Source organism: Onychomys torridus, chromosome 22 (assembly GCF_903995425.1).
Source record: "Onychomys torridus chromosome 22, mOncTor1.1, whole genome shotgun sequence".
NCBI classification, from domain to species: Eukaryota; Metazoa; Chordata; class Mammalia; order Rodentia; family Cricetidae; genus Onychomys; species Onychomys torridus.
The window spans coordinates 21,180,324-21,201,143 of NC_050464.1; the positions used below are offsets into that span (position 1 = coordinate 21,180,324).

The 20,820-nt window shown below is 43.0% G+C and overlaps 1 long non-coding RNA gene across 1 annotated transcript; it reads left to right on the forward strand.

The window, feature by feature from the left end:
- Positions 1–1,499: 1,499 nt before the first annotated feature.
- Positions 1,500–20,403, forward strand: LOC118572413. Its single transcript, XR_004943492.1, has 2 exons — positions 1,500–1,598; positions 20,367–20,403. It is a non-coding gene; the product is annotated as an uncharacterized LOC118572413 (long non-coding RNA).
- Positions 20,404–20,820: the final 417 nt, after the last annotated feature.

Genomic DNA, 20,820 nt, shown 5'->3' on the forward strand with positions numbered 1-20,820 from the left:
GAGAGTTCCAAAGCTGCTAATGGATCAAAGCACATGTTCCACGTGTGGGTTTGACAGTCAGTATGGCTGTCGCAACAGTACTGATTTCTTGGACTTGAAAAGTAAAGTGGATGAGAGAGCTCAGCTGGTAAAGGCAGTTTCCACCAAGCCTGATGACCTGTGTTTCATTCCTGGGACCCATATGGTTGATGGAGAGAACTGGTTCCCATAAGTTATCCTCTGGCCTCTATAAATACATTTTGGCATGTGTACCACCTCCCTCATGTACATATACACGAATAAATAAAAAAATGTAATGAAGTTTTTCAAGTGTATCATAATTAACAGCCCAGCCACTCTCCAATCCTTGCTTCATAAAGAGTGAGAAGGTGAACAATTTGAAAAGACTTTATTCTGACTTTTAATGCTCCAGTTAGAAAAGGCTCATACACCTTGCATCTGGATTAGGTTAGACTTAGTAAATTTCACATTAGTGTAGGAGAAAACACAATCTTTAAAGGGCTCAGAGGACAGAAAGTAAAATTAGCCCTATTTTTTGAGCTTTATTAGAGAATACTTGCTGGGAAAGGGGGAGGGGCTTAGAAAGAGCAATAAACATAGCTTTGTTGAGGAGTTACATGTAAGAATGCTCCATTGGAGATTTAGGGTGATGTTTGTTCTTTCATGAACCCAAGTGAGGTCTGGATGGTGATCAGTCTATCAAGCCAGAAGATGGGGAATATGTCTTTGTCGGTAGAATGCTTGCCCAGTATGCATAAGGCCCCTGGGTTCAGTCCCGAGCACTGTGTCACCTGGGTGTGATCACACTTGATGCCTGTAATCCGGGTGATCAGAAGAGGGATGCAGGAAGAGCAATAGTTGACGGTCACCCTTAGATACCATAACAAATTCCAGGTCACTAAGTCACATGAGACCCTGTCTCAAAGACAGATACACACACACACACACACACACACACACACACACACACACACACGCACACCAAGTTCAAGAAGAGGGGATTAGAGATGGAACAATCAGAGGTTAAAGCCGCCTTCAGTTACAAAGTGAATTTCGAGTCTCCTGTGCTACATGATATCCTGTTTAAAAAACAAACAAAATAACTAAATATATGGAGCTGGAGAAGTAAAGAACACTCACTGCTCTAGGAGATGATCTGAGTTTGGTTCTGATCACTCAGGTTAAACAGCATACAACCACCTGTATCTCCAGCTGCTGAGGGATCCAGTGCCCTCTTCTGGCCTCCGTATACCTGTAGCTATGTGAGTGAACACACACACACACACACACACACACACACACACACACACACGAAAATAAATTAAATTAAAAACAAAAACAAAAAAAAATGTTGTATAAATTTAAACTAAACAGAATGTTGAGGTTCCGAACTTTCAACGTACAAAGCTCACAGCTCCAGGATAGTGAGCCAGGAAGTGTGCGTGTGGGGATACCTCTGACTTCCTCCTTTTTTCCTTTCTCTCTGTTACCCTCAGCTCAAGCCAGGACAGAACAGCTGCAGGGACAGTGACGGCGGAAGCACTAGCGGAGAATCCAAGGGTTTCCACCGGAGCAGCTCTCGGGAGAGGCTCAGCGATGTAAGTGTCATAGGCGTCCAACAACTCCTGGACCACTGTACACCCTGGGTGCACAGCTCACGCCCTCCCTTCGGATGGCTCACGTGTGGGCGTGTTGTGAGGTGTGCCGTCTTGGTCTACGTGTTTGTGTCTCTTGGGTATCTTGTCATTCCAAAATGGAGGTGAACCTAAAATGTATTTTAACAAATGATGGTGTTTCACAGCTGGTGAATAAAAGTATTTGCTGGAGAAGCCTGAAATCAAAGTTCAGATTCCCAGAACCCAAATAAATGCCAGGCAGGCATAGGATCAGATCTGTAAGCTCAAAGCTTAAGAGGTAGAGACTGTGAAGCCCTGTAACAAGCCTCAATAGCCAGACGGGGATTCAGTGAGAAATTTTGCCTGGGCGAATATAGATCAAGGGGTGGAGAGATGACTTAGTGGCTAAGAGCATGGACTGCTTTTCCAGAGGACCTGGGTTAGACTCCCAGCACCCACATGGCACCTCATAATCATCTGAAACTACAATCCCAGTAGATTCTAGCTTCTGTTGGCTATCCATGCGGGTGAAACACTCATACATATAAAATAAAAATAAATACATGGGTGACTGTGGAAGAAACCCAGCATCAGAGTCTGCCTCCATGACCACAGGCAAATATGCTCCCACAACTGAGAACACACATAGACACATGTACCCCTGAAGAACATACAACATAAACATAGAAAAAAAGAATATAGGCCAGGCGGTGGTGGCGCACGCCTTTAATCCCAGCACTCGAGAGGCAGAGGCAGGTGGATCTCTGTGAGTTCAAGGCCAGCCTGGTTTACAGAGTGAGATCCAGGAAAGGCGCAAAGCTACACAGAGAAAACCTGTCTCAAAAAACCAAAAACCAAACACAAAAAAAAATATGATGAAGGTGGGGATTTTTTTTTGTCCCTAGGAAACAAGAGATGGGCCAGTGAAATGGCTCAGTACTAAGGGTGCCTGCTAGCAAGGCTGAAGAAGTGAGTTTGATTCCCAGAACTGACAAGGTGGAAGAAAAAAATCCTGAAATTTGTTCTCTGACCTCCATCTGCACATACTATGTATCTTTGTTAAGGTTTTTCTTGCTGTGAAGAGACACCATGACCATACCAACTCTTATAAAGGAAAACATTTATTTGTGGTGGCTGCATACAGTGCAGTGGTTCTGTCCATTATCATCATGGTGGGGTATGGGGATGTGCTGGCAGGAAGACATGGTGCTGGAGGGGTAGCTGAGATTTCTACATCTTGGCTTGCAGGCAGCAGGAAGTGGTCTGATATACTGGTGGTATCTTGAACATATATGAGACTTCAAAGCCCACCTCCACAGTGACATATTTTTCCAACAAGACCATACTCACTCCAACAGAGTCACACCTCCTAATAGTGTCACTGCCTTTGGGGGCCACTTTCTTTCAAATGACCACACTGTGTCAAGCTCACTCACCCAAACTAAATAAATTCACTAAATAAATAAAACCAAGAGAACTGGTAATATTTTTCATCAGAACAGCAGTCAAACATTAGCATACCTGAAAGATGACATTATGTTGCTGTGCAGTGAGTGGATGGTCCTTAGTAATTTACACCTTGGAATCTGGTAACAATCTGTCTCTGTTTGCTTTCTTCTATTAGGATGGGATGTCTATCCTCTTGGCAAGAGGAGGAATTATTAATAAATTTCCTAATATTTCAAATTGGAAAACCTTATAAAAAATAACTGAGACCCTCAATGTGCCTCCCCTCCTGCAGTCCTGGCCCCCTGTCCACCTGCAGGCCAGATCCCTTCTACCTCAGTGTTACCGAGGAAACCAGGGTGTGTTTATTGTGTCCACAGTCTCCTTAATAAAAGAAGTTAGGGAATGAAAAGACCTCTCAAGGACTATTTTATTAGACTTTAAGTCAAAAACAATATAGCACACAAGATGTAAATCTCTGCAGCTGCCATAACCACACTTAGGGGTCAAGGTCTGTGCTCTAACAAACCAGGTTCAGTCACTTATCCTTAGTTATGTCAATTAAAAGAGCCAAATTAATAATGAAGATCAGAATAAGGAGATTTATTCCATGGGGTCCCATTGGGACAAAGAGATCCAGCAGTCCCTCGAAATCCTTGAAGGTAAGTTTTAGATAGAAGGCAAGAAATTTTTATAACTAAGCAGTCTAGCCAGGTGGAGTCTCCTATATACTCCAGGTTTCTCCTGCAAGGTCGCCTGTCAATCTCTCTTGAGGCCTGCACGTTCCTCCTCCTCTAGCTACCCTGAGGCCTTTATAGGCTTTGCTAATCCCAGAATGGGATTCCTAGGGAAATTCTAATCTCTTGGGATCCATCCTTTCAACAGTTTGAGGGCCTTAGAGGCAAGCACAAGTTGTTAGGACACATGGGTTTCTGCCAGACGGGCCCTTACACTGCCTGGAGAGGGAAAGAGAGAAGACAGAAAGCCATGCAGTTTGCCAACAGCCGCATGGATAAAGGAGAGAGGCTTCAGAGTAACTGTGAAAAGCCCAGGGTGCATGTGAAAGTCTGTTTAGCCTTTGGCCAGTACCCCAAAAAACGGATTAGGAAAGAAAAACAAAAACTCATGCTTCTTGAGTCCTAACTCAGAGAAATGGGCAGGCAGACTCTCCATCAAGAGGAGATCTGGGAAGAGAAAGGAGGTTTTCTCATTAGTAGGATAGTAACCCCTTCAATCTCCTTCTGGGTAGCTGTGCTGGAATTTAGAACAAAGCCCAGGTACCTTCGCCTTTCTCCAAGGTGATGTAAAATCTTAGGAATGTCAAAGCTGATGTTTATGTTTCAAAAGAAAGGAGATGTTGGGTTCAAAGCTTCTGTAGCCTGAGGCTACTGTAGCAATAGCCCTGCTTCTCCTGAAATCCATGTACCCTGGCCTCTCCTGCTCCTCCTGGGTCTGTTTTACTGTCTGCTCTAGCACCGGCTGCTGGAGACTCTTTTGCCTCCTTTCCTCACTTGTCATATTAGCACCGTTCATGTGCCCACTTTGCCCCTGTGAGCAATGTGTGGAAGCTGTCCTGAAACATAGGCTCAGTGGAGAGAAATTTTTATTAATGATGTCAAGAAGCAACATTAGCAGAGTTAAGCACATGATGTGTGTGTATGTGGGGGCGGAGTGCAAAGGAGAGAAGTTTTGAGTCTCAAACATGACAAAGCAGTAGAGCCATCGTGGATAGTATATATGTGAACAGTCCTTTACCAAATCGAGTTCTTCTTCTGCTGTTCCCTCTACAGCAATAGTCATTATTGCAAACAAGGTCGTGTGTTGCAAAGAAAATACTACAGAGTTCTCATCAAGAAAAAAGAGCCATTGTACTTTTGGCCTTAAATGTTACAAGAAGAGAGATTTTTATTGCATATTGTGTGTCAAAGTACCCATGTGTGTATGGGTTGCACATGACATGGCTGGGTAGAGGTCAAGCAGCAACTTGAGAGAGTTTTACCATATGAGTGCCAGGAACAGTACTCAGATTATCAGGTGTGGCAACAAGTACCTTCATCTCCTGAGCCATCCACCAGCCCATAATCTATGTCTATGTATGATTTTTTTAAGTACATACATGTTACAGTTCTGTACTTCCGTTTTTACTAAGAAATGTAAATGTCCACTAAAACAGCAGACTACAGATAACTGCTCCATCCCAAATGACAATTCTTCATTTCTCAGAGCATTACATAGTACAATACTGTATTATTCTGACCCATTCCATACCTTGATACTCTATTACCTCATACCATTCCATCTGTTGATACGATGTTACCTGACTCTTTTCATTGGCTAATACCTCCTTAGCCTGTCTTAGTCACTGTGCTATTGCCATGAAAAGACACCATGACTAATGCAACTTGTATAAAAGAAATCATTGAATTAGGGGCTGCTTGCTTACAGTTTCAGAGGCTTAGTCTGTTATCATGGTGGCAGGCAGGCATTTTGCTGGCAAAGTAGCTGAGAGCTACATCCTGATCCATAAAGCAGAGAGACAGAGAAACAGAAACAGAGTGACAGAGAGACAGAGAGACACGGGTCCTACAATGAGCTCTTTAAACTTTCAATCCCACCCTCGGAGACATACTTCTACAATAAATCCACTCCTCCTAGTCCTTCTAATCCTTTTGAAGAATTCCACTCCTCGGTGACTAAGCATTCCCATATATGATCCTGTGGGGCCATTGTTATTCACACCACCAAACTTACCCATTCCATCTGATAATAACATTACCCGTTTTATATAGCAATATTGCATTACTGTGACCCGTTTTGTATGATAATATATTACTCCACCCCATTCCATATGATTAAATATATCACCCTGACAATTTCCAAGTTTTGATACAGCTTTCTCCTGATGTTTCATAAGACTATATAATAATGTTACATTTCCTTGTATCAACCAAAGTAGACAATACCAAGACGCAAGTTTATTTTTCCCTATACTTCCAAGGAAAATTTGTTGTTTGGTATGTGGAACTTTGAGTTTTTAGAATAACTAATGGGATTAAGCAAAGCTATTCTTTCTTACAGTATTCCTTAATTAAATAAAGAGTACTGTCTTTGCATGTGAGTGTAATTCTGCACGTAAGAATGCAAGTTTTTTGATTAATTTCATTAGTTTTGTAAAAGAATTATATAATCATAAAATGGTAAGTACAATGCTGACCTAAATTCCAAATACTTAATACTTATTTAGCTCTTTGGAGATTTTGTTATATGGTTTTTTTTGTTTGTTTGTTTGTTTTTGTGACTTGTAATTCAGGACAGCATAAAATTTGCTATTAGCCAAGGATGACCTTGAGCCACTGATCCTCCTGTCTCAGCCCTACAAATTGTGGGATTATAGACAGGCATTTCTTCTCATACCCACCTTGTTGCACGTTTAGTGTGAGGTCTTACTGACTCTAGCATTCCAGGGTTGCCTAGTCAGACTTCAGTTATAGCTTAGAGCAGTGGTTCTCAACCTTCCTAATGCTGTGACCCTTTATTATAGTTACTCATGTTGTGGTGCCTCCAACCATGGAATTATTTTTGTTACTATTTCATAACTGTTACTTTGTTACTGTTATGAATCCTAATGTAAATATCTGATATGCAGGATTCCTGTGACTCCTGTGGTTTACCCTCTGCCCAAAGGGGTCATGACCCACAGCTTGAGAATGGATGGCTTAGAGGATGGAAGCCTGGTTAGTTTAGGGTAGTTACTGATTTCAATGGTGATTAGGTACCTTTGCCCTTTTAATTGCTGTGGCTTTCATACAAACGAATTCCAGCCTCTTCACAAAATGACCGAAAGTGAACTCAAAATGAATCTGTTAACACAAATCTAATCATGGAATGCATAGAAGAAAATAGATAAATAAATCTTCAAGCGCTGTGATTTGCCCTTGGCTTGTTAAGGTTGTGACAACAAAGGCGGGAACAGCAAGAGACTAAGAGTTCATTGGACTTTTTTACCTCCCAGGGCGTGATCATAAAATGGAAAGCACCATACGCAGAACGGAAAAACAACCTGAAAAATCACATAACTGATAAAGTGCTTGTTATCCAGAGTATGACAAATATTCCTGCATTTCAACACTAAAAGGACAACCTGTTTTAAAATGGTGCTGGGAACGTGAACAGTTGTGTGTGTGTGTGCAAAGGGGAATTCCAAAGGACTGCTAAATGTGTGAGAAGATTTTCAAAGTCCTTGGTCTTTAGAGATGTATATGAAAACCAAAGTCAGGGGCCTGGAGACAGCTCAGTGGTTCTGAACCTACGCTGCAGCATTTGTGTTTACAACCGCCTTTACATCAGCTCCAGGAGGTGTGAGTGCCCTCATTGGACTCCGATAGCACCTGTACTCAAATGCACATAACCTCCTCTTAACTAATATTAAATATAAAATCTTCTCAAAAACTGAAATGACAATTGATTTACTTCTACTCGGATTGTTATAATAAAAGCAAAATACATGTTAATTGCATGGTGGAGTTGAAACGCACACATGTTTCTGACAAGATTATCAGATGGTGTGACCACTGAAGAAAACAGTTTGGTAGTTTCTCTGAAGGTTAAAATACAACATTTTCCTATGACCCATTAGGTCCACTTTTCAACATATTCCTAAGAATGTGAAACATGAGCGTTTGTATTGAGTTCTGAGACTGAACAAGAGCCCAAGAGTAAAACAACCTTTTTGTCCATCAGTAGAAGAATAAACAGAGGAAATATGTGGTATATATATGAATTTAGACAGCTACAGAAAACACTGGAATTGTAATATTTTCTGAGTTTTCTGTGATAAAATACTATGACCATAAGCAACTTGAGGAGGACAGCGTTTATTTTACCTTATAACTTATAGTCCATCATGAATGGAAGTCAAGCACCGAACTTGGAGGCAGGAACCGAAGCATGGGCCATGGAGCAGTGCTGCTTATTGGCTTTTGCTCATCATGGCTTGCCCAGCCTTCTTTCATATTTAACCCGGGACCCTCCTGTCCGGGAGTGGCCATGCCCGCAGTGGACTGCGCCCTCCTGCATCAATACATCACTGATGATGAAAATACCCCCACAGACTTGACTATGGACCAGTGTAAGAGAGTCGTTTTCTCAATTGAAGTTCTTTCTTCCCAGATGACTCTGGCTTGTGGCAAGTAGAGGGGAAAAAAAAATCTAACCAGGGCAAATGGATATACTGTGAAAACAGCATAGAAGAGGTGGCACATTCCAGGATGTGGGATTTTGAGGTAGGAAGATCATCAGTTCCAGGCCAGCCTAAGCTATATAGACTTTTTTGCATAATAACAATCTCATTTATAAGCCAACCTAACAAAGGATTCCTCTTGTTAGTGTGTCAGCACCTAGGAGAATAAGATGTTACCATTTTTATTTGGTAATTAGTAAATGGCAGTAAGAATGGAAAGTGAAAAATAGCTACTGGCTGGGTACAGTCATGTACGTCTACAATCCTAGCTACTCCAGAAGCTGAGGCAGAAGGATATCAAGTGAAAGGCCACCCAAGGCAATTAGAGAGATGCCTGCAATCCCAGCTGTTCTAGAGGCCTAGGAAGGGAGATTTCAAATTCTCAGGTAGCCTAGGGAATTTAGCAGGACCTTGTCTCCAAATAACATAAAAGCTTGGGATGTAGTTTTGTGGTAGACAGCTTGCTTAGGCTCAAGGTTTCATCCCAAACACTATGTAACTTTTTAAGAAAAAAGTTACTGCTGTTTTTGACTTTTGATTTTTAAAATATCCTGTATTTTGCTTATTCTGCGTTTTTTTAATGAATAGGAAATATAACTTCAAATATTCTGTCTGCTAATTATGTCCATCGTGGTTAGTTTTTTTCTTCTTGCATGGTCATGCTTCTCTACTCCCTTGCATACCAGTTTTTCATTTTGTGTGTGTGTGTGTGTGTGTGTGCGTGCTCTTGAGCGCACGTGCGCACAACATGTGAGTACAGGTATTGGAAGGGTCCAGAGGGGGACAGCTCTGGAGCTGGAATTAAAAGCAATAATGAGTCACCCATAGTGGGTGCTCGAAACAGAACTTGGGTCCTCCGCGTGTATAGTAACCATTCCTCCCCACTGAGCTGTCACTCCGGTCCTGACTGTTTCTTACATACACATTTTTACATAGACATAGACATTTCTTGCATATCGCTTTGTTTCTATAGGTATTGTTTATTCTTACTAGGGTTGTCTCTTGGAAATTGTTTCATCTTTTTGAGATTTCCTCCCATGCTTTGTGTGTGACACCGAAACGTGTAGTATATAGACGATTCTCTCCTGGAGTGAGTCTGCTGCCTATTTTCTGATATACTTACTGCAAGGCTTTTTCCCTTGGTTTGATGGGAAGCAAAGAATTTCCTGTCTGGGTGTGCTGGCAAACCATTTTTCGCTCCCTCTTGGCGGCTCTTTAGCTCACATAGAGTATTTTTCCCACATATGTTCTGAAGTGAAGATCATAGGGAACCTTGCACATTGGTGCATCCAGCCTGTGGCCTGTAGGCAACTTGTCGAAGTGGATTTCTATGAAAATAGCTCAACACAAAACCTTTTTTAAAGTCTTATTTTTTTAAAGTGTATTCTTTATTCCCTTGAAAACAAACCAACAGAAACAACCTTAATGGTTCTTGATTGTAAACTTCAAGTGTAATGTCAAAAGGTTGGCCACACCTGGCCACTTCCTGTCCCTGTGAACCTTGCTCTTCTGTCTTCAGATTTATGAACTCCAGCCATGTTATTTTCTCAAATTCATAAGTATGATCTTCTCAGTTCTGGCACCCTCATGGGCTTAGCTGCATCACCCACAACCGCACACACATTGTGACGCAGAAAAACTTCTCTGGCAGTAATTTGGGAGGATTGTTCTTTGTAGCCCATGCTAGCCTGGAACTTCCTCTGCAGCCAAGGATGGTCTTGAACTCTTGATCCTCCTGTCTCCAAGTTCTCCAGTGCTGGAATACCAGGTATGTGTCTTCATGCCTGTTTTATACTGTGCTGGAATGGAACTCAGAACTTAGTTCATGATAGACAAACACTCTACCCCCTGAGCCGCATTCCTAGACCCCAAGGTAACTTTCCTTTCATTTCAGATAATGTTATTCTACACCCTCTTTTGCCTGATATCTGAAAAGAAGCACTTTTTGTGTTTTTTTTTTTTTTCTTTCTTTTTAGTAGCATTAATTTGGGGAGTATATTTGGTCCCTGTTAGTCAGCAATACTCATTACAGAGTTTTCAAGTAAGAGAAAAATTGCCTTCCCTCATTCACTCTCCTTGATGGGTATTTGTAGATACTTAGACAATGGGGGTTTACTCTCAAGTGAGGCTAATCAAGATGTCCTATTGTTCTAGCTTAGCCATTTTTAATTCAGCAGGCAGAGAAGAATATGGTGGAGCGGGGGAGGGGACTTGTTGTAGTTGGAAGATTTGACTCAAGGGCAAAGCTTGAGCAACCCAGTGGGCTTGAGTTTTCTATATTAAGTATTCCCAAATCATGTTGTCAAGGAGGGTATAATTGGCCACAAGACTTTGAGATTGTCTTCATCAAGGAGACATCATAACTCGTTTAGATTAGTCACAAAGGAAAAAGTTAAGGGAAATAATTGAACATATAAATATTCATGAGGAGTTATTCAAGGGGGAAGTATTGCTTCTGATTTATACAAAATTTTATAATTGAGGAAGTTGTCAAAACTTGGGGATTGAACTTGAAAATTCAAATAAATGGAATCAAGTTTCAAATAACAGATCATGAGCATCTGCTACAAATAGAACAGAGATCCTGTACTCAGATAGGAATGTTGTATTAATGCACATTCCCCAGAGATTCAGAGGCCATCAAGAACAGAGCCAGCAAGCATGTTTCGCATGCAGAATGGATTTATTTGCAAGAGAGAGGTTGAGAAGCCCCAAGATCTACAGCTGGTGACCAGTGACTTAGTGAACTAGAGATGAAATTCTCCTTGGGAGGTTGGCCTGCATGAAACTCAGTGTGTTTTCCTTGCTCCCGAAATCACGTGAAAATGATACCCTGGCCAGAAGGTATTCAGGAGGAATCTCCTCATACCTAAGGGAGGGTCAGGCCTTCATTTTCCTTAAGCCTGAGAGTGAATATAGTCCATCCATATTTGGACAGGCTGTCTGCTTTCCTGAATGTTCTACAAGTTTAGACCTTAAACTCTTCTAAGGCACAGGTTAATAATACTTGACCAAATATCTGGGCACCCAATTCCCTGGTCAAGTTAATATGGGAAGTTAACCATCTTGAGTTCCATTGGGGATGGACATGCAGGATTGGGAGGCTAGCCACTTTTCAACTCACGATAGCTTGTTATTTAAAAATTGATGTTATGATGTTAAAATAATTGGTTAAAGCCCTTGGGTTTTAGTTCTAAGGGGGACACTGGGACAAATTGTTCTTTTGGGGTAAGAGATTTATTTATTAATTCATAGACAAGCAGACCATGACAGGGGTCTCTAATAGTTTAGGCCCACATGGCACAATGGGAATCTATTCTTACAGCCTTCATAAAGTGTGCCGGGTGGGCTGGAGAGATGGCTCAGAGGTTAAGAGCACTGGCTGCTCTTCTACAGGACCCCAGTGTAATTCTCAGCAACTACATGGTGGCTCACAACCATCTATAATGAGAACTGTTGTCCTTTTCTGGTGTGCACGCATGCATGCAGGCAGAACAATGTATATATAATAAATAAATAAAATCTTTAACAACAGTAACAAAAGCATGCCATGTGTTTGTTGAGTGGCTGTTGTTGTCTGGCCTAGCTGTGAGGTAGGGAGGCAAGAAGGTAGAGACCGGTGTTACTTTAGTTCTAGAAACCAATGTTCAAAGAATAATCAGAGTTCAGTCAAAACAGAGGACCATAATTTACAAAACAAAATCTCCTGGCTTCCTTTAACAAGTGTTAAAATCTGGGCCATGAAATGCCGACTTTGCTTTTTGTGGGAAGGTAGGAGTAAGAGTTGAGTCAGGAAAAGCCAGAAGGCCTCCAAGAATAAGGGCCTTTGGGCAAGTAGGTGAAGAGGGGGTGTACAACAGGACTGCAGATTTGATGTTACAGGTCGTATGGTGGTTTTTTCCAAGTTGTTACTCCCATTTCATTTTTTGAGACCATGGACTTCAACCTTGTCCTGAACTTGTTATGTATTGAAAGCCAACCTTGAACTTCTGGCTCTTCTGCCTCCACTTCCTGAGGGCTAGTGTGCACCATCATGCTTCCTTTATGCGGTGCTTAATACGGACCCCTGAGCTTCATGTATGCTTAGCCAAGAACTCTGCCAACTGAGCCGCATGCCCAGCTCCAGCTGCTCCATTTTTAGTTGACTTTGCCTGATAAAAGTATTGTCTATGTCCACATCATTTTATCTTATTTTATCTCCAAAAGCATGCATTCCTGTGGAAGTGAAGACTTTCTGTTGTTTTCATTGTCCTAACAAAACAAAACCAAAACAAACAAAAAAGACCAGGGCCTAAAGAGATTACTCAGCAGTTAAGATCCCTTTCTGTTCTTCCAGAGGACCTGAGTTCAGGTCCCAGTACTGATGTCTGGTGGCTCAGAGCTCCCTGAACTATCTGTCAGCTCTGCAGGCACCTGCACTCATTTACTACATATACCCACATACTCCTATAATTAAAAATAATGTAACAAATATAAAAAAAAACCACCACAGAAAAACCTGTGAATGAATGTTCTATGTGATCCTTCCTGTCTGTATCCTGGCTATGGTCATTCTTGACTCTCAGTAGAGAACAGCGTGGCATTAAGATTGGAAGGCAGGATGCCATGTAGTTCTGGTGATTTTTAAAGATGCAAAAATATACTCATTTCAAAGGAGCCCAAGGTCAGAATGCACATGCTTACCTGGGGGTGGCGTCTACACATCCATCCTGTATCTGGAAAACTCTGAAAGCAGTGTTGTCCTCTGTGTGGGTCTGTAATAGATGGAGCAAATCTATTTTAGATGGTGCCTTAGTTACTTTTCAGTCATTATGATAAAACACCATGACCAAGGCTGTTTATAAAAGGAAGGGCTTATGTGGACTTACCGTTCCACAGGGGTAGACGTTCATCAAGCCAGGGAAGCATGGTCATAGTGGGTTTGAGAGCTCGCTAATGGGATGTAGGGCATGGCTTTATGCTCTGAAGGCTCACCACCAGTGACATACTTCCTTAACAAAGCCAAACCTCCTAAACCTCCCTAAACAGCACCACACCTGGGGGCCGTGTGTTCCAATACTGGAGCCTATGGGGGATAGTTCTCATTTCAACCACCACAGATGCAAATCAGTTTTGTTGCATTGTTAACGTAGTTGCTCAGCTACAGCCCGTCTGGATAATCAATTTTGAAATACCCTGTTGTCAGTAAGCTGTTAAAACAGAAATGTCAACCTCAGGAGTCCAATGAGCAGCTTTGAAGACCGCTTAGTGACGGAGATGTAGGAAAAGGCAGGTTGGAAGCAGCGAGGAGACGAGGCTAAGTCTTTAATGACATTTAAGGGCAGCTTCCTCCCTCCTGGAAACTGTCCTTGAGCTCTGTAGCCCATTACTGTCTCATGGCCTGTGGTGGCTGCAGACCGAGGCAGAGAGTGTTCCTAAGGATGCCTATGCAGGTTGTCCTTTTCAGAGTCACAAGATCGTCTGCACACATAGCTGGAGTTGTGATCTGATGGCAAACAGACAGACACACCCACTCTCCTCCACCCAGCAGGATGACAAGACCAGGCTAAACAAGCGTTATCTTTAGGAGCCCAGAATGGCCTTCCACACAGCCCTGTGGTCTTGCCCTGCCCTTCCTCCTCTGCTCTGCGGCTGACATGCTTCCTCCTCTGTTTTCCTAACTTCCTCCAAATCTCCTTTCTTACCTACTTCAGTGGAAATGTGAATGGATTGCTGAATTTCAGAGAAACAGAACGGAGACCTTTTCATTTAGTGAATGGGAAATTTTTGCCTAAATGTCAGCATGTTAGGTAATATTGGAAATACTGTTTTGCTTTTGACATGGTCTTATGTAGCCCAGGTTAGACTCCTGGATGGAACCCAGAGCTTTATGAATGCTGGACTAGCACTCTACCAATTTAGCCACATGCTTAAATGAAGGAAACTTAAATCTGTCTTTTGATCTACAGACAGAAATACACAGCTGACTTTTAATAAAGGAAGTGGCTGTCTTTTCTTTTTTTCTCCTTCCATTTTCCCGTTCTGTTTCGAGACAACACCCTTTTATGTATACCTAGTTGGCCTAGAATTCAGTATGTGGACCAGGCTGGCCTTAAACCATTTCACTGTCTACCTATTCCTCCCAAGTGCTGGCTTTCCAGGCATGTGCCACTACCTCTTTTGTTAAAGTTTCTTCTGTAGGGGAGACCAAGAAAAAAAAGTCTATCCCTTTTCCAGCGGTCCCAACTTCAGCTTAAGGCATGATTCCATCCAAGGTCCCTCTGTGGGCTTACTTACAGTGCAGTGAGTGAGAGGCGATGGGGAAGAGCATAGATGGCAATCAAGTAGACATGCTAGAAGTCTACACCCAGCGTGGATGGTGATTACTTCAAGATTGCCTAGCTGGAGCCCCCCTCCCTAGTGTCTCTCAGCTGCTACACTTGAGACCTTCCCTCAGGCCAGACCCTTAGGGCAGCTTTGCTCACAACTGGTGGAGAGAAGCTCCTGGTGAGGGTCCCATGACTCTCCTTAAACATCCTTCTCTGAAAGACCATCAACAGGCCCAGCTGTGGTAATATTTGCACTTGAAATAACTCTCAAGTAGTGACAGTTTTGCTTAGTGGATAGCATTGTATCACAATCCCAACAGGACAGAGCCCAGGCTTGCTTTGAATATTTGATTATCCTCTTCAGCCACCCTGGCTGATTTAGCTTTTCAGATACGAAATGGAATTACCTTTTTTTTTTGGTCAAGTTTGGGACCCTTCTTGCTATCTCATTCCAACAAGAATATGCCTTGTTTCTCCAGACCCAAATGATGGTGGCCACCTTCCTATTAGAAATCACCTGGGAGAAAGCCACAGAGATGACTCAGAGAGTTAAAGATGCTGGCTGCAAAGCCTAGGAACCTGAGTTCAAGTCCCGTGACCCACATGGTAGGAGGGGAAAATCAGCTCCTGAAAGCTGTACTGTATCCTCTACATGAATACCCTGGCACACTCATGACCTCCCCCACCCCACACACACACAAATAGATAGACACACGTGTATGAATAAGTAAATGTGTGAAAAAAATAATTGCCTGGAGGAATATAGAAAGTTAGATTTAACATCACTGAGTGTTCCCTTGAGATGGTTGGATTGGGCATTGCCTCATGTGTCCTCGCCTGAGCTTTGGAGTCTTTCTGATCGCTTATAACAGGATAAGGCAGTGTCTTCTGTCAGTGAACAACTCCAGACTCATTTCAAGCTATGGAAACACCGTTTCCTAGCGTCATTTTGTGGCACAATTGTCGTATGTGCTTTGGAGATTTTAGAGGCACTTATGTAATTTCTGACTTGGAAAATCATTCAGGTTTTCAAATAATTTCAGCTGAGATTTAGGTTGGAACTCAGAATGAACATAGAAAGCCAAGATATTTTTGTGGGCTTTTGGGATGGCAAGGAGTCAGAGCTACATGGAATTGATAGTGTTGATGGAGAAAGAGAAAGGTCTTACCTCAAAGGGATTGGGAAATAGTTTATGCTGGAGTCAAACATGAGTGACCATGTCCCAGGAAAACAGATTGAGGACAATGCCAATACTGTGTTCCAATGTGGTAACACTTGGATGGAGTTTTTATAGTAAAAGAAGCAAGAAAACCATGAGTCCAGATACCTTCTGAATATATTTTTTTTTATGGACCAGAGTATACAGGTTTCAGCAAATGTGGAAAAACTATTAGAGAACTTAGCGATGGTACTCTTAGCTGTGTATTTGGGAGAATCTGACAGTTTGGTCAGGATACACTTGAAAGGTTTTGACAGTCATAAGGGTACAAGGATGGGCCTAGTGTGCACAAAACCCTCCCATGCTTATATATTTAAGAACGGTAAGGTAGGACCATCAGGGCAGGAGGTTCAAGGTTAAGCTTGAAGAAATGTCCCATTCCATAAATTGTCATGTAAGCATGAGGGCCTGGGTTTGGTTCTTCAGTACCCAACTCATGTAGACTTGTAACTATACTCACACACGTACACATGCACCCACATGCAAGCATGACCTCGAACATTCCAGAGAAGTTTAAGGGGGCTTAGAGATGCCTCAGTGTTTAAGAGCTTTTGCCACCCTTACAGGGCACCTAAGTTAAATTCCTAGCACCCGCTTTGGGTACCCCATAACTACTTGTAACTCAAGGTCCAGATCTGATGCCCTCTTCTGGCCTCTGTGGGCACTGTACACCCATTCACACACACACACACACACACACACACACACACACACACAATTTAAAAATAAAACTTGAATTTAAATAAATTTAAGGTAATCAGCTACTCAACCTTTTTCGAGTCAGCTTGCGATACATGAGACCCTATTAGTCATAAATAAAAAACAAATAAACATGATAAAATATTAATGAAAATGGTATGCTTGGTTCATTGGCAATTGTAGATAAGCTCGATGGGAAGATTCTACACGTGTGCCTTGTACAGACTCTGAAGCTGACTCCAGTGCACCTTTCAGAGACAGGAGTTTCCAGCATCTCTTGTTTCCCGTGTCTGTCAGCGTGTGTGTGTGTGTGTGTGTGTGTGTGTGTGTGTGTGTGTGTGTGTGTGTACCCACCCATGTGTGTGGAAGCTGGGTGATAAGGCAGGGTGCTTAAATGCTTTGTTGCATTATGTTAATTCCTCAGCAGTGCAATCAAATTCATGTCGTAATTAAAGCTGTCAGTTGGAAGGCAAGCCAATCGCTGCGAAAGCACAGCATAACAAATGAACTGAAATGATTCCGCGTGTAGCTATACAATGCTTCACCAGGCATGAAATTAAATAAGTAATTTGATGTTGACATCAGAAATTGAAATGATACCCACTGTTCCCTCATTCAGTCAGACCTGCATAAACAATGGCCAGAGCAAACGGGCACAACAAAGCCTTCCTCTCCACCCGCTCCCCAAGTAATGCACAATATATATGCAAAATGAGCATATCAGAGCTTGCTTAGACCTCAAGGATGTAATTTGCTTGGGTATACAAGACGGTGATGTGCGTGTGGGGGTGGGAAGCTCGGGTTGGCATGATCCTTCTTCTGGGATAAAACATTTTCCGGGAAGCGGGGTGAATGAGATCAACAAATCCCCTTCCATCTCTGTCACGTCCCAAAATGAATTTGTTTCCTCGAGGCAGGACTCCAGCCTGGTAGAAACCCAGCTTGGCTTTTGCCTCTACCTGCTGTAACAAGAGCTTAGAGTACAGAAACTTGGTGACATTGTCACATGGTCAGCCACTGGTAAAAGCAGTCTCCATGACTACAGTGGGTGGATTGAACTCCCCGCCCCCCAACAACCCACCTCCCTTTCTCTATTTCCTGCATATAGAATCAAGAACACAGAAGGGTTTTGTTTGTTCATTGATTGTTTCTTTCTTTTAATTTACATGTGTATGTGCCTGCACACATGTGCAGCAGGTACACAGGTGCCCAGGAGGACCACAAGGGGGTGTTGTATCCCCTGGAACTGGTAGTTATGAGCCACCTGATGTGTGTGCTGGGAACCAAAGTTGGGTTCTCTAGAAGACCTTAACCACAGAGATCTTGTTAGCCCTGCATGAAGGTTTGTGAACGTGGGTCACATACTTAACAGACTGGCATGGTGCTTTATTCCTGAGGTTGCAGGAAACACCAAGATGAGGAAGTTTTGCCTTAGCAATGCTTTGAAGCCTGCTGTCTTTGTTGGGTGAGGACACAGTCAAAAAATCCCATCTCCTTCTGTTACAGTATGAATGTGAGATTGTCTCTGCAGATCCATGGGTTTGAAAGATTGGTCTACAGCTAGTGGTGCTGTTCTAGGAGACTGTGGAACCTTTAGGAGGTAGATCCTTGTTCTAGAAGAGGAGAGTTATTACGAAGGGTGGGCCTGGCTGCTTTTTGTCTGCTTCATGACTTATTACACAATATGATGAGCAACTTCTTCTTTCTTTGTGTTTTGGGGTGGTATTCCAAGATAGGGTTTCTCTGTGTAGCAGCTCTGGCTGTCCTAGAACTCACTCTGTAGTCCAGGCTGGCCTTGAAGTATCAAAGATCTGTTTGTTTCTGCCTCCTGAGTGCTGGGATTGAAGGCATGCGCCACCACCTACAGGCCCATGAAAAGCAACTTCTGACTCCTGCTGTTATATGCCTTCTTCACTGGGATGAACTGCTTCCTCAAACTGTCTCAGGGGGCAGAGACAGGCAGATCTCTGTGAGTTCGAGTCCGGCCTGGACTACTGAGTGAGTTTCAAGACAGCCAGGGCTACACAGAGAAGCCCTGTCTCAAAACAGTAAATGAATAAGTAAATAGCATAACTGATACACCTTGTCAGTTAACAGTCAGCGAAAATCAAATTTGCCATTAGAAGGATCAAAGTTGCCACAGCCTCTTCTACCCCACATAATCCAAACATTTATTCATACAACCTTTCAACCAGAATTTCTGCATTGCCATGTTGGGTGCAAAACGTGGTGTGTAGGCCCATGTCTCCCCATGTCTCTTGTTTAAAGAGTAGGATATTGGATGTGTAAGTGGAGCAGCCTAAGTTAGTGGTTTTTGAGTCAGGTGGGAGATCTGGCCTCTCTGTGGAGGCGATAGCTCCCCCAGGGGAAAGCTGCTAAATTATTATGACTGACTGAGCACCAGGTGATTTTTCATTTCAATCTTATTTGGTGCCTCCCTTGATGATAAGGATAATGACAAAACTTAAGCAATTTTGAAGACAGGTTTTTAAAGAGAGCCTATATGTATATATCCCGACTTGGGGCTGTAGCTTCATTGGTAAAGTACTTGCTGACATGCCTGAGACCCTGGGTTCTATCTGCAGCTCCAATTAAACCAGGTTTGGTAGTGCACTCCTGTTGTCCCAGCCCTCAGGAGATGGAAACAGGAGGATCAAGGTGCCCTCAACTACAGAGGGAGTTGGAGACCAACCTAGACTACTCATCAGAGACCTTGTCTCAAACCTGGGGGGAGGGATGGGCAAATAGTTTAGTTGGTCAAATGGTTGTCTAGCATACAGGAAGTTCTGCATTTGATCACTTAACATTACATAAATGAGTGTAGTGATGCATACCCAGACTACGTGAGAACTTGTCTCAACAAAGTGGGGGGGAGGTGGGAGCTAAAGAGATGACTTTTGGGTTAAGGGCTCTCATTCCTCTTGCTGAGCACCCAAGTTCAGTTCCCAGCATGCACATCAGGAAGCTCACACCTGCCCACAACTGCCTACAACTCTAGTTCCAGAGGATCGAATACCCTTTGGCCTCTCCCCGGGTACCTGTACACATATAGTACACATAAACTCATATAGCCATACACATGTACATATGGAAAATAATAAGATATACAAACAACTTCCATATTCATATTTTGGCTTCTTTTCTCCAAGTACATGATACCCTAAGTTCAGCTCAGAATTACTGATTTTTAGTGGTCTACTGTGTCAGAGCTATTGCAGTCTGAATTGGTTGTGCTGAGACAAAAGCCTCCTCCCTCTGCCCATGGATTCTTTGCATTTTAGTCAACTAATTATGTTTACAAAATGTCTAATTTTTGCACAGTGCCAAGTGTGTACTAACCAAAACCTTCGGGGAGTAAACTGGCAAGTAGGTCATATACCAAAAAGTCATGCAAACCCATTGGGCTTTTTATTTTCAAGTCAGCCTGGGCTTTTTCCTCTTGCCTGCCTCTCTGCGGCCACAAAACCAAATAGCTTGAGACCCAGGTCTTGAATGTCAGGAAGTCAGCAAAGCAGGCTGCCTGGTGCCTGTTTAGTCTCAGTGCGGGGCGAAATGCCATCATTAATTCATTACCCAGCTGCCTGTCAAATAAATTGGCAATTACGTCCACCGCAGAAGCTCAGAATCCAGTAAGTAGCACGTTAGCATCTCTGAGTGGTTGAGAGATATAAAGGGGGGAAATTAAGCAATACGTTCTGTGTATCAGTAGCAGATGACTAGGGGCCTCACGCTCGGGCCTGTGATGTCTGGATAAAGGGCTGGTAATGAGCTGTGTGGATGGGACCCTGTTCAAAATGGCTACTGACTTTGCCACTCTGTCTGTGTTCTTGCCTTGCAGAGTTCAGCTCCTTCCAGCTTGGGAACAGGCTACTTCGTAAGTCGGTCTCCACTCCCGCCTTCGCGCCTCATGTTGCCGTCTGTCCGCTTTTCTAACAACCCCTCATTACAGTGTGAAAAAATGATATCTGAGGAGGTCCCCTCGCTCCCCATGAGCACACAGAGTTCTGCCCTTTCATTGAGAGTTGTCTTATTTTTCAAGGGTTTAACCTGTTGGGCCCTAAGGCTCAGGAGGCACCTGCCTAGGTGGGGCACTTAGAATGTTCAGGAAACTCAGGACACATGATGGCTCTTGCCAGCCCAGTTCCTTCCGTAAGTGTTGTAAGTCAGAGTACCTTCTTGGAAGCGCTCTCAAGAGCTTCTATGTACAAAGTGTTTCTGCTCCATTTTGAGGGGAGGTGGCCTTCCAGTAGTGTCCCCACACATCCCGGTTGGTACCCCTATCTAGCTTTTGT